This window comes from Gopherus evgoodei, chromosome 8, assembly GCF_007399415.2.
Source record: "Gopherus evgoodei ecotype Sinaloan lineage chromosome 8, rGopEvg1_v1.p, whole genome shotgun sequence".
Lineage (NCBI taxonomy): Eukaryota > Metazoa > Chordata > Testudines > Testudinidae > Gopherus > Gopherus evgoodei.
Window position 1 is genome coordinate 22,689,103 of NC_044329.1, and position 12,002 is coordinate 22,701,104.

Sequence of the window (12,002 nt, forward strand, 5' to 3'; positions counted from 1 at the left end):
CAGGGGGTGGGGGCGGAGGGTGTAAATTGATGACATATACCCTGAAACACCCGGGAAAATGTTTTTGACCCTTCAGGCATTGGGAGCTCAGCCAAGAATGCAAATGCTTTTCGGAGACTGCAGGGACTGAGATAGCTGGAGTCCTCAGTACCCCCTCCCACCCTCCATGAGCGTCCATTTGATTCTTTGGCTTTCCGTTATGCTTGTCACACAGCACTGTGCTGAGTCCCTGCTGTGGCCTCTGTCTATCATAGCCTGGAGATTTTTTCAAATGCTTTGTCATTTCATCTTCTATAATGGAGCTCTGATGGAACAGATTTATCTCCCCATATAGCGATCAGATCCAGTATCTCCCGTACGGTCCATGCTGGAGCTCTTTTTGGATTTGGGACTGCATTGACACCCGTGCTGATCAGAGCTCCACGCTGGGCAAACAGGAAATGAAATTCAAAAGTTCGTGGGGCTTTTCCTGTCTACCTGGCCAGTGCATCCGAGTTCAGATTGTTTTCCAGAGCGGTCACAATGGTGCACTGTGGGATACCGCCCAGAGCCCAATACTGTCGATTTGCGGCCATACTAACCCTGAACTGACATGGCAATACCGATTTCAGCGCTACTCCTCTCGTCGGGGAGGAGTATAGAAATCGGTTTAAAGAGCCCTTTATATCGATATAAAGGGCCTCGTTGTGTGGACGGGTGCAGGGTTAAATCGGTTTAACGCTGCTAAATTCGGTTTAAACGCATAGTGTAGACCAGGCCTTACACTCTCCAACCAAACCTCTTCCTAAATGAAAACTTTCCTGCAGGGGAACATAGACAAAACAAACTCAGCTAAAGTCTCTCTTGAAAATCAAAGCTCTTAGCAAACTTTCCTGGCTAAAGAGCGAATCCGAGTTGGCACTGTGGGGGCTCCTTTCATTTCACTGCGTGACTCACACAAGCCGGCTAACAGGGTGTTTAACAAGCTAGCAGCTGAAAGAGAACAATGTGTGTGGGATGCAGAAACCTTTTCTCCCTTTCTTCTTTCACTTTTTTAAGTGCCTATGATACTATTCTTCCCCCTACATCCCACCCCCCACTTTTTTTACTCCATGTGGAATTGAGAAAATCTAACCTGGGAGGGTTGATGGCTTGAGTGCACTAGATGCTCTTTGGAGAGATTGACCTCTTCTCACCAGTCACCATAAGGGTTACATTTTGCTGCCTTGAGAATGGAGAAGCTAGGGTAGCGGGTGCTTAATTGCCCTTGGATCTGTAGGATGGAATTCATCACTCTGAAGTACAGAGGGTAAGGTGGGTGCTGGGATACAATATGCATTCCCAGGGACGCCCAATGCATGCACACACAGGTCACATGGACACACTCTGAAAGCATGAGCGGCATGTGCACTCACAGAAACAGCCAGAGAGGCACCGTCTGCACATGCGCAGGATCAGACAGGAACCACATTGTGTGGGCATACACCCACACTCACACCCAGACACACACAGCAACTGTCTACCCATAAAACACACAGCCCTGCTGTCATTTCTAGATACATACCCTTGTTCAAACCCTTGTTTTGAAATGAAACACTTTGATTTTGTCTGGGGAAAATTCTTTTTTTTTTTTTCAGCTGAAACTAGTCACCAGATTTGACCGGATTTCACAAACAGGTTCAGTTACCTTGAAACTTCACGGCTGGGCAAATAAACTATTAGCTGAAATTTTTTTTTATCCAGCTGCACCCTTTTGCCCAACATTCTGGCAAAACTTGTAATTTTGGGAAACATCCCCCACCATACGGGGTGTCCCAGTGTAGAAATAGCACATTCAGTTGAGAATTTTTAACCTGGAGTAGCAATACCTATTTACCCCTGCAATGAATTGTGCCTTGATATAAAGGTAACGAGAAATTTGTAATACGACACCTCTAGCTACAGCTTGTTGAAAAAAGAGACAAATCTTTCACCAAAAAAGTGAAAAGATTGTCTGTTTTTCTTTGACAGATGTTGACATTTGATACCAGAGCTATCGCTGCAGTACAACTAATTGTACATCAGATTCTCCACCTATAAAATTGAGTGGGGAGGTATACGACTTCATTAATTCATGTTTGTAAGGCACTTTGAGGTCCTTGGCAGAAAGGGGTTCTAGTAAGTGCCAGGTATTGCTAAAGCACAAACCGTGAGGCATTTGGTTTTTTCTAACTTTGCAGCAGTTTGGAAGAATTCTCTCCTTATTGAACATATTTTCGGTCTAAGGAATGCAAAATAGCACAGAGACCTCCACATGTCATCTGGTCTCATGCCCTGCGGCATCTTCTCTCTTTAGTCTCACTGAGCTGTATATTTTTAAAAGGAACTGAATTGGCATGTTCAAAAAGACAAAAAGAAAATGTGTTTAAAGTCAGTACTGTCCCAAAACGGTGACTGACCACCTATTTGCATACATGCTGCCTAGCAACATTACCTAGCAATGCCATGCTATGAGGATGGAAAGCAGAAAATGAGCTGGAGGGACATATAAGCACAATGTTTGCCGGCTGGAAGATATGAGGGTCTCCTCAGATAGGAAGGATCTGTTTATCAGCCCTGACAACCCCCTATCCCAGTGCATACATTCCTAATGGGTTGTTTGACACATGGCTTGCTTTCTATTCACACATTGTAAATGGAGAACAAGGGAATCTTAAATTTATTTCCCACAAAGAATGAAAGAAAGAAAATGTTGTTACTATGTATTAGACATATTTAATACTCTGACTACAGGACTCTGGGAGACAGGAGTTCAGGGTTCTGTTCCCAGCGCTGCCAGTAACTCACTGCATGACCCTGGCACAGCTGCTTGATGCCTCAGTTTCCTCATTTATACTCTTGAGGTAATAAATACTTTTTGAAGCACCACTGTGAGGATTAGTTCTTTAATGCTTATAAAATAATTTGCGACCTTCAGATGGAAGCCACTAATGAAAAGCAAGGTATATATTATGAATAATTATTGATACACTATTAAAAACTAATACAAATTCTCACCTTTAAAGCAGAAAGGTAGGATTTAGCATTTTTAAATTTGGATTTTAGATTTGTATTTCCACATAGCATTACAAATACAGTATGATGAATTACCACAGCTAATTCTTCTCCTGGGTAAAATGTGACAAGTCATGCTAAGGTAGTGTGAGGAAAGTGACCTTTCTGATAATCTACCTTATATCACACAAACTGCACACACACACTGATCACACACACATATCAAACGCACACATGCAAGCTAACCTGACTCTGCCCTCCAAGTATACACATGTAAACTAAGCACACATCAAGCACCTGTGGTACAGCTGGTAAAAGGTCCAGGTCAAGAAAGAGTACTGACCAAGAGAGAAAACTGCATTGAACTAACTGAACTCTTGCCAGTGGAGACAAAGTAGCAACACAATTAAGAAAAAATAAAGGTATTTCCCCCCAGCACCCTCCCTCACCAGTATCAGGAATGTATTTGGGTCCAATCTAATTTGATCTAAGATATGCTGATGAGAACAAATGAGCTCGCTGCACCAGGAACAGAAAGGCTGCCATGAAGTTACATGTATCCGATGTAAAGGTGATACCTGGATAGAGGAGATAATGGGAGCTCTGTCATCCCTTGAAACCTCACATCCACCTAAGTTACTGCACATAAAAGTTATGGAGGGAGAGTTGTTTTTCCTCAGACTCTGATCACCTCACTAGAATCAACACGTCTTTTGAAAATGTTGCACCCAAACACTGAAAGCAAATTGGTTGGGCTGTTTCCCAAAGCGCCACTTCCCCAGAATAAAACCGCTTTGTGCTACTCTAACCGTCATCACCAACATGTGACCATTCACCACCTTGACCACTTGTGCTTTGGACCACTCCCCTGCCCTCTTTCTGCAGACTGTGAGCTGTTGGCTGGGAACTGTGCCCTATTTTCTGTTTGGAAAGCACCTAGCATATTGTGTGTGCTCCTGGAATGACAAAGAAATGCTGCTATTACTACTACTACCGCTAAAGTATAGAAAAGAAGATAGTGGTAGCACAGAGACTGTAATGCACCTGAAGGACTGAGCTGGTCCCAGACTAGAATGCTGGGTCTCAACACTCCTGAACTCTGATGGTGTTCAAAATCTGAACCCAGAACTAAATCCACATTTTGCAAATGGCTCATCTCTTTCTATTGGACTAATCCCAAACCCAGCTGAACTCTAACAGCCCTGAATGTTGGAGTATTCAAATTCCAGATCTGGACATTGCAGCTTGGGCCTGGACTCATATGATTGGTCCAAGAACAAACCCTATTCAGAGGTAACCTCCAAACAGTTGCTTTGGAGTGAGAGGGCAAGGAAGTAGCAAATCTTAAAATGGATTCAATATTTTAATCTTAGATTGGACTAAAAATGAGGGTGCAATTGTGTTCTAGTCAGGGGAATTGATCTAATAGGTCATATAATCCTATGAAACTTCATATATTCAGCTTTTTTGGGGAGGGAAAGCAACCCCAGTAACCAGACAAAAGAAACTGTGCTGCTTTCAAAGGGACTGTGCTGCACACATAAAACTGACTTGGCTGGCTTGGCTTTTTTATCTCCCTTTCTCATATCTATGATTGAGACCACAGCCAGCAGTCATGCAAAATGTCATCAGAATTACAACCCCAGCAGCAAAGACAGAATTCCATTGAGGACTGATTGTGACTCAGTGTCAATGAATCATATAAAGTTTCTTTAAAACGAGATCCTTGATTTATTATTACAGAGGAAAAAATGCCCCCCTCTACTTTCCCGCTCTGTATAACTCTGCCAAGTTTTTCTTTAAAAAAAACTTGAATTACTATTTTGGCCTCATGTCCATGCTGGACACATTTATAGTCTTGGAGGGAATTTGCATTAAAACAAGGAATGATGCAATACACGAAGAAGCATGACGTCTTAGCATGCAGCACTCCCCGTCCTTAGGATTTGTGAAGCTTCCAAGGTACAAGACTCCTGTGTTCTTTCTCCTATCTGCAGTGGTCTTTCCACCTCACTTTATAGAATGCACTTCAATATAGCTAACGGTGCTGGGCTCCAATGAACAGTTTTGTAGCAAGATAGTGCTCAACTTCCACTCTACTCCGATCAATCAGACATCAAGACGTCGATACCCATCGTGATAAGATAAGGTAGGTAAGATCTCATGGGAAACAAGTCTAAGGGAAAAAACAATTGAAGATAGTTGGCAGTTTTTCAGAGACATTATTAAGGGCACAAGAGCAAACTATTGTACTGTGTAGGAAAGATAGGAAGTATGGCAAGAGACCACCCTGGCTTAACCAAGAGATCTTCAATGATCTAAAAATCAAAAAAGAGACCTACAAGAAGTGGAAACTAGGTCAAATTACAAAGGATGAATATAAACAAATAAAACAAGTATGTAGGGACAAAATTAGAAAGGCCAAGGCACAAAACGAGATCAAACTAGCTACAAATACATTAGAAGCAAGAGGAAGACTAAGGACAGGGTACGTCCATTATTCAATGAGGTGGGGAAAACAATAACAGAAAATATGGAAATGGCAGAGCTGCTTAATGACTTATTTGTTTCAGTTTTCACCAAGAAAGTTGATAGTGACTGGACAGCTAATATAGTGAATGCCAGTGAAAATGAGGTAGGATCAGAGGCTAAAATAGGGAAAGAACAAGTTAAAAATTACTTAGACAAGTTAGATGTCTTCAAGTCACTGGGGCCTGGTGAAATGCATCCTGGAATACTTGAGGAGCTGACTGAGCAGATATCTGAGCCATTAGCAATTATCTTTGAAAAGTCATGGAAGACAGGAGAGATTCCAGAAGACTGGAAAAGGGCAAATATAGTGCCAATCTATAAAAAGGGAAATAAGGACAACCCAGGGAATTACAGACCAGTTAGCTTAACTTCAGTACCCAGAAAGATAATGGAGCAAATAATTAAGCAATCAATTTGCAAACATCTAGAAGATAATAAGGTGATAAGTAACAGTCAGCATGGATTTGTTAAGAACAAATCTTGTCAAACCAACCTGATTGCTTTTTTTGACAGGGTAACAAGCCTTGTGGATGGGGAGAAGTGGTAGATGTGGTATATCTTAACTTTAGTAAAGCTTTTGATACTGTCTCGCATGACTTTCTCAGAAACAAACTAGGGAAAGGCAACCTAGATGGAGTTACCATAAGGTGGGTGAATAATTGGTTGGAAAACCATTCCCAGAGAGTAGTTATCAGTAGTTCACAGTCATGCTGGAAGGGCATAATGAGTGGGGTCCCACAGGGATCAATTCTGGGTCTAATTCTGTTCAATATCTACATCAACAATTTAGGTAATGGTATAGAGAGTACATTTATAAAGTTTGCGGATGATATCAAGCTGGGAGGGGTTTCAAGTGTTTTGGAGGATAGGATTATAATTCAAAATTATCTGGGCAACCTGGAGAAATGGTCTGAAGTAAATAGGATGAAATTCAATAAGGACAAATGCAAAGTACTCCTCTTAGGAAGGAACAATCAGTTGCACACATACAAAATGGGAAATGACTGCCTAGGAAGGAGTACTGTGGAAAGGGATTGGGGGGCCATAGTGGACCACAATCTAAATATGAGTCAATAGTGTAACACTATTGCAAAAAAAAGCAAACATCATTCTGGGAAATATTAGCAGGAGTATTGAGCAAGACAAGAGAAACAATTCTTTTTCTCTACTTCACACTGATTAGGCCTCAACTAGAGTATTGTGTCCAGTTCTGGGTTCCACATTTCAGGAAAGATGTGGACAAACTGGATAGAATCCAGAGAAGAGCGACAAAAATGCTTAAAGGTCTAGAAAACATAACCTATGAAGGAAGATTAAAAAAAATGGGTTTGTTCAGTCTGGAAAAGAGAAGACTGAGAGTGGACATGATAACCGTTTTCAGCTACATAAAAGATTGTTACAAGAAGAAGGGAGAAAAATTGTTCTCCTTAACCTCTGAGGATAGCACAAGAAGCAATGGGCTTAAATTGCAGCAAAGGAGGTTTAGGTTGGACATTAGGAAAAACTTCCTAACTGTCAGGGTGGTTAAGCGCTGGAATAAATTGCCTAGGAAGGTTATGGAATCTCCATCATTGGGTCTGAATTAGACCCAAAATTTCTGGATTAAAACCCGGGGGTTCAGGATTTCAGAATGTATTTCCCTTTATCTTTCTGTTCTTCTTTTTTCCTATTCTCTTATTTTTGAAAATAAATCAATAAAATATAAATAAAAAAGTGTATTTCCCTAACAATATCCAGGGACCAAGAGAGTGGATCAGAGCTTTCAGAGTATTTTGCTGTGATGCAACAAAGCTGTGTTTGCTAGGGATTTTCTTTAATGTAGTTCCAACTCCCTATTTCATCAATCCCCAGTCATCAATTTAGTGTGATGGATTAGGGTGAAAGAGGACAGGATCTCATGTACCACGATGTTGATTGCAGTATAAGAACATAGGCAGATAGAAGTGATTTTGATTTATGCTACAGTAGAAAGTTATGAACACCAGAGTGACGAACTGACCAGTCAACCTCACACCTCATTTGGAACTGGAAATATGCAATCAGGCAGCAGCAGAAGAAAGAAAGAAAGAAAGAAAGAAAGAAAAGCAAATACAGTACAGTACATTGTGTTAAATGTAAATTACTAAAAAAAGAAAAGGGAACGCAGCATTTTTCTTCTGCATAGTGAAGTTTCAAGCTGTATTAAGTCAATGTTCAGTTGTGAACTTTTGAAAGAACATCCATAAGGTTTTGTTCTGAGATACGAACATTTCAGAGTTATGAGCAACCTCCATTCCCGAGGTGTTTGTAACTCTGCAGTTCTACTGTATATGTGTTTCTGATCCAGCAAAGCATATGCTTAACTTCAAGCATGTGAGTAAATCCATTGACTTCAACAGCACTACTCATGCTACAGTTAAGTCAGCGTTTAAATATGTTGCCGGATTGGGACCTATACGCTCTGAGGTTTATCATTTTATTTTGTCAGACTTACACTTACGCACAATAGTGCCATGGTAGTTGTTGCTGATATTGTCTCCGAATAATTGTGATAGCAGGAAGGCTGCGGCTATCAGGACTGTCAGACAGTATGCCATGGAAGTATCTACTCCATTGGAGGAGGAGATCACAGTGAGTGGGGTGTGTGTTGAAGTGGGGTGTGTGTGTGCAGGTACAGCAGTATCATGCTCTATCAGTAGGAGCTAAAACCACGAGACTGAGGCAAAGAGAAGTGGGTTTAATATTAATAACAAAAGCTATGATCACAAGCGGCACTGAAAGCTCCCAGTACTGGGAAGATACTAAATGAAATCTCTGTTGAGAATTCATTAAAATTAACCTTCAACTTTGGGAGGGCTCCTCTCAGGCCGGTATAGACCAATGGATACAGCCTGTGCCGTAGGACCAAAGTTTGTGGTTAGAGACGGCATTTCTTCCTGGATCCAACCCTGCCAATAGTTTTCTTAATGCATAATATACTATTAATTATTATTCTTAATCTTGCATTTCATTACTAAAGAGATGAACATCTAATAAATGTATGTAATGAACAAAAATAAACTGTATGGTGGCCTTGTGTGTCAGATTTTGTGCAACTAGGTTGTTAGAGCTGGTGGAGAAAGCTGACACATTTTCACAGACTATTGTTGAAAGTTATCCATCCAAATCTCAATCACTCTATGAATGGCTTGGAAAAGGGAAAGGCTGAAATATTGAAAAAAATGAGGGTTTTCTGTGAAAGATGTTTGTTGTATTTTTGAAAAAGTTCAACCACCATTATGTGCTGTAATGTAGTAGACAGCCTTTCTCATAAACACAGGCACCTTTATAGGCTGTCCATTTTCCCATACTGAGATGCCTAAATTTGCACTTTGGTGTAAATAGCCCTTTTATGCCCCAACCTAAGGCCACACTGAGCATTCAGAAGAAAGACTGGAACACCCTTTTATAGTGTGGGCCTACTCTGAAAAATGCATGTGTTAAAATGGCACCTTTTTTTACCCTAATCCTGCAATAGCATCCACCTGAACTCAATTAAGCAACTTGTGGGGTTGATTTCACGGCAGGACCTGGGACTTACACAATGAGAGCAGGTCTGTCGAGTATCAGAGTCCTATCTGCTGACATTCATAGTAAAAACTAGTTGATTCTGCCCTAAGGGCCAACACAAAGATAGAGTGGGCTTTGGAGTCTGACCCATCTTGTGCATGATCAACAGTAGGGGTTACTAAATTCCAGGCAGTCACAGCTGGATAAGCCTGTTAGTGGAAATATGATTGCACAGGTATCACTTAGGGTGTAATCTGAAGACCATATAGTTACACAGAGGTAGCTGTGGCTCTAATATGTCCTGGAGAGCTGGAGATACTGGTGATGCTAAGATAGGTGGAAAGACTGCAGCTTAACACACAGACCCAGGCTGGGTCTGCAGGGCCGGCATTAGAGAACACATCATTCCCCTGGCAAACAGAGCAGATTTGGTCAGAAAACCACTGAGATAGTGAACAGGAGCCTGAGGGTCATATTTTTACAGCCAGGTCAGAGAAGAACAGCACTTACAGCTCTCCTGTTTGAAAGCTGCACTCCCTGTTATGGATGCGCTCAGAGGGCAGCCCTCCCTGGGATCCTGATCTGGGATTGTGAAGACACTCTGGTTTAGGGTGCTCACATCTGGGTTTTGGCTCAACCCCATATTTAAATGAGTATTTTCAAAATTCAGAGCAGAATTTAGATTCAAGTTCCCAACACCCCGAAGATGCCGATGCAGGAGCCTGTGGAGCCGGAGGCCCGCGTTTCAGCAGGCCATGGAGCTAGGTCGATGTATGGCTGGGACATCAGCTGAAGATCTAACCCCGGCTTAGGGCGATTTGGCTACGCCGTGTCCGTCTGTCTATCTTCCTCCCTAGTACAGAAACGCCAGGCACATCCTCCAAAGGAAGGAGAGCCGGGACGCAAGTGCCATGCTGCCCGCAGGACGCTGCTGGCAGGCAGGGACTCCCCCCGGACAGTGACCCGGCAGGGTGACGGCTGAGCAGAGCTGACACTCTCCGGACACGCAGAAGGAGGGTCCCTGCTGAGTGCGCGATCCCCGCACCGCACCGCACCGCCACTGCCCGCCTGCTCCTCCCTGGCTCTGCCGGCGGGCGCGGCGGGGAGGCAGCGGGCCGGCGCTGATTGGCCGCGCCGCGGGTGCCTGGGTTTGAAAGGCGGCACCGGAGCCGCCAGGACTTAGTCTCAGGCGGCGGAGGAGCTGCTCGTGGCGGGCCGGGAGCGGGGCCAGCGGGCAGCGAGAGGCGCCTGCCCGGGGAGAGCGGCGGAGGGGAGCGGGCTCTGGGACCGGCCCCCGGAGAAGCAGCCAGCCGACGGGAGGATGCGGACGGCCTCGTAGGGAGCGGGGCCATGCCCCGGGGGGCCAGGCTGCGCACACGGCAATGGTAAGGCGCCGCTGCGCTGCCCTGGCCGGGGTGCACCCCCTTCCCGCAGCGATCCCTCCGGGGGCCCTGAGGGAGCGCCCGGCCCGCGGAGACCCGCCCCCCGGGGTGCGCGAAGGGCCGTCGGGGCAGGGGCGGGGGCGGAGTGGCTCCGGAGGCAGCGGCGGAGTCTGTTCGGGGCACTTGCTCCGAATTAGCCTTGGGGTGACAGGTCTGTGGCGGTGCGGCGGACAGGAGCTCTCCCACGGGGGCAGACTTTGAACTTCGTCACCTGCTGTGTCAGCTCCGCGTCCCTTTCACACTGGGGAGGGCAGCTCCGGGCAGGGCGCAGAGCCCGTGCGCTCCTGGAGCATTTTCACCTCCAAGAGTTGCGACAAGACAACTCCACTTTGTAGCTCCGGTTCCGAACCACGAGCGCATCCCCCGATTGACTCACTGCAGGAGGATACAATACAGAGAAATAACGACCGAGGGAGAGAGCAACGAAGCACAAGCCAGGCGATGTTTTCAGCCGGCGTTTGAGGGCAGGGCTAGGGTCGATGAAGCGGAGAACTAGGGGAAGGCCAGGGCTATAGAGGAGATGGCTCTGGCACCAATAGTGACCAGACCGTGCGGAGAAGTGGCCCGTTCTAGTTGGACGGAGACTAGGGAGATGACTGTGCAGGAGACTGGCTGGTGCAAGCCCCGGGAAAAGGGCTAATCAGCAGTGACACTGGAGTTGGAGAGAAGGTGTCTCCCTCTTTCTTGCGCTCCGGCTTCTATTCTTATTTGAGCCTAACGTTGCAGAGTTGGTGCATCGCTTTGCTTTCGGAGGCTGCGAAGCCCTAAACGCAGGTTGATTTCCTTGCCGCTGAAGCAGGAGGTGTAGCAGAGCCGTGAGGAAGGAAGCTGTCATTGATCAGAATGCCATAAGCCTTTAAGGGCTCTCCGTTGTTCCTGGCTTTAAAATACCTGTATCGCCTCCGTAAATGCACTTTGTCAAAGACTGGTTAACAGTTAACCCACTGCAACATATTGCCCTCTCTGCCCAAAACACCCCAGAGGGGACAAGTACTTTTAGACTGAGGGGCTCAGGGGAATACTGAACAATCATGTTATCAATCTCTGATTACCTGCTAGAGACCGCCGCATGTTACCTGGGCAAGTTTATTATTTTGAGGTTACAACAGCAAATCACCACGTGTTTGGAAGATAATTACTAGCTGTATGCAACTTCAAAATCTAGACTTTGTATATTAGTGTAATTCTTAAATCTCTAAGTGTCATGGGCCAAATGTATCTGCCAGGTAAACCCAATGAAGTCAGTGGTATTACACCAAGAAAGAATTGATCTAATTTCATCTGATCTCATTGGTCAAGGTTTATAGAATTGCACATGTAAGAACCTATGTACATGATTTGCTTGTAAAATTACTGTTGTAGTGATAGACAGTTTTCCCTATGCATGTACAAACTAGTGACTGTCTGTGCAAATGCCTACAACTACACGTGCAAAGTTAGTGTCTAATTTTGGGCACAAACTCCTACAAATCCAGTCTATCGCTTATA

The 12,002-nt window shown here is 44.5% G+C and overlaps 1 protein-coding gene across 7 annotated transcripts in view; it reads left to right on the forward strand.

The window, feature by feature from the left end:
- The first annotated feature begins 10,346 nt into the window (after positions 1-10,346).
- HTR4 (5-hydroxytryptamine receptor 4) overlaps positions 10,347-12,002 on the forward strand; it is a 230,268-nt gene continuing 228,612 nt past the window's right edge. For all 7 annotated transcript variants that reach the window (XM_030573399.1, XM_030573396.1, XM_030573397.1 and 4 more), the window contains exon 1: positions 10,347-10,457. The gene's annotated coding sequence lies outside the window, so the exon portion shown is untranslated. The remainder of the gene's footprint in view (positions 10,458-12,002) is intronic.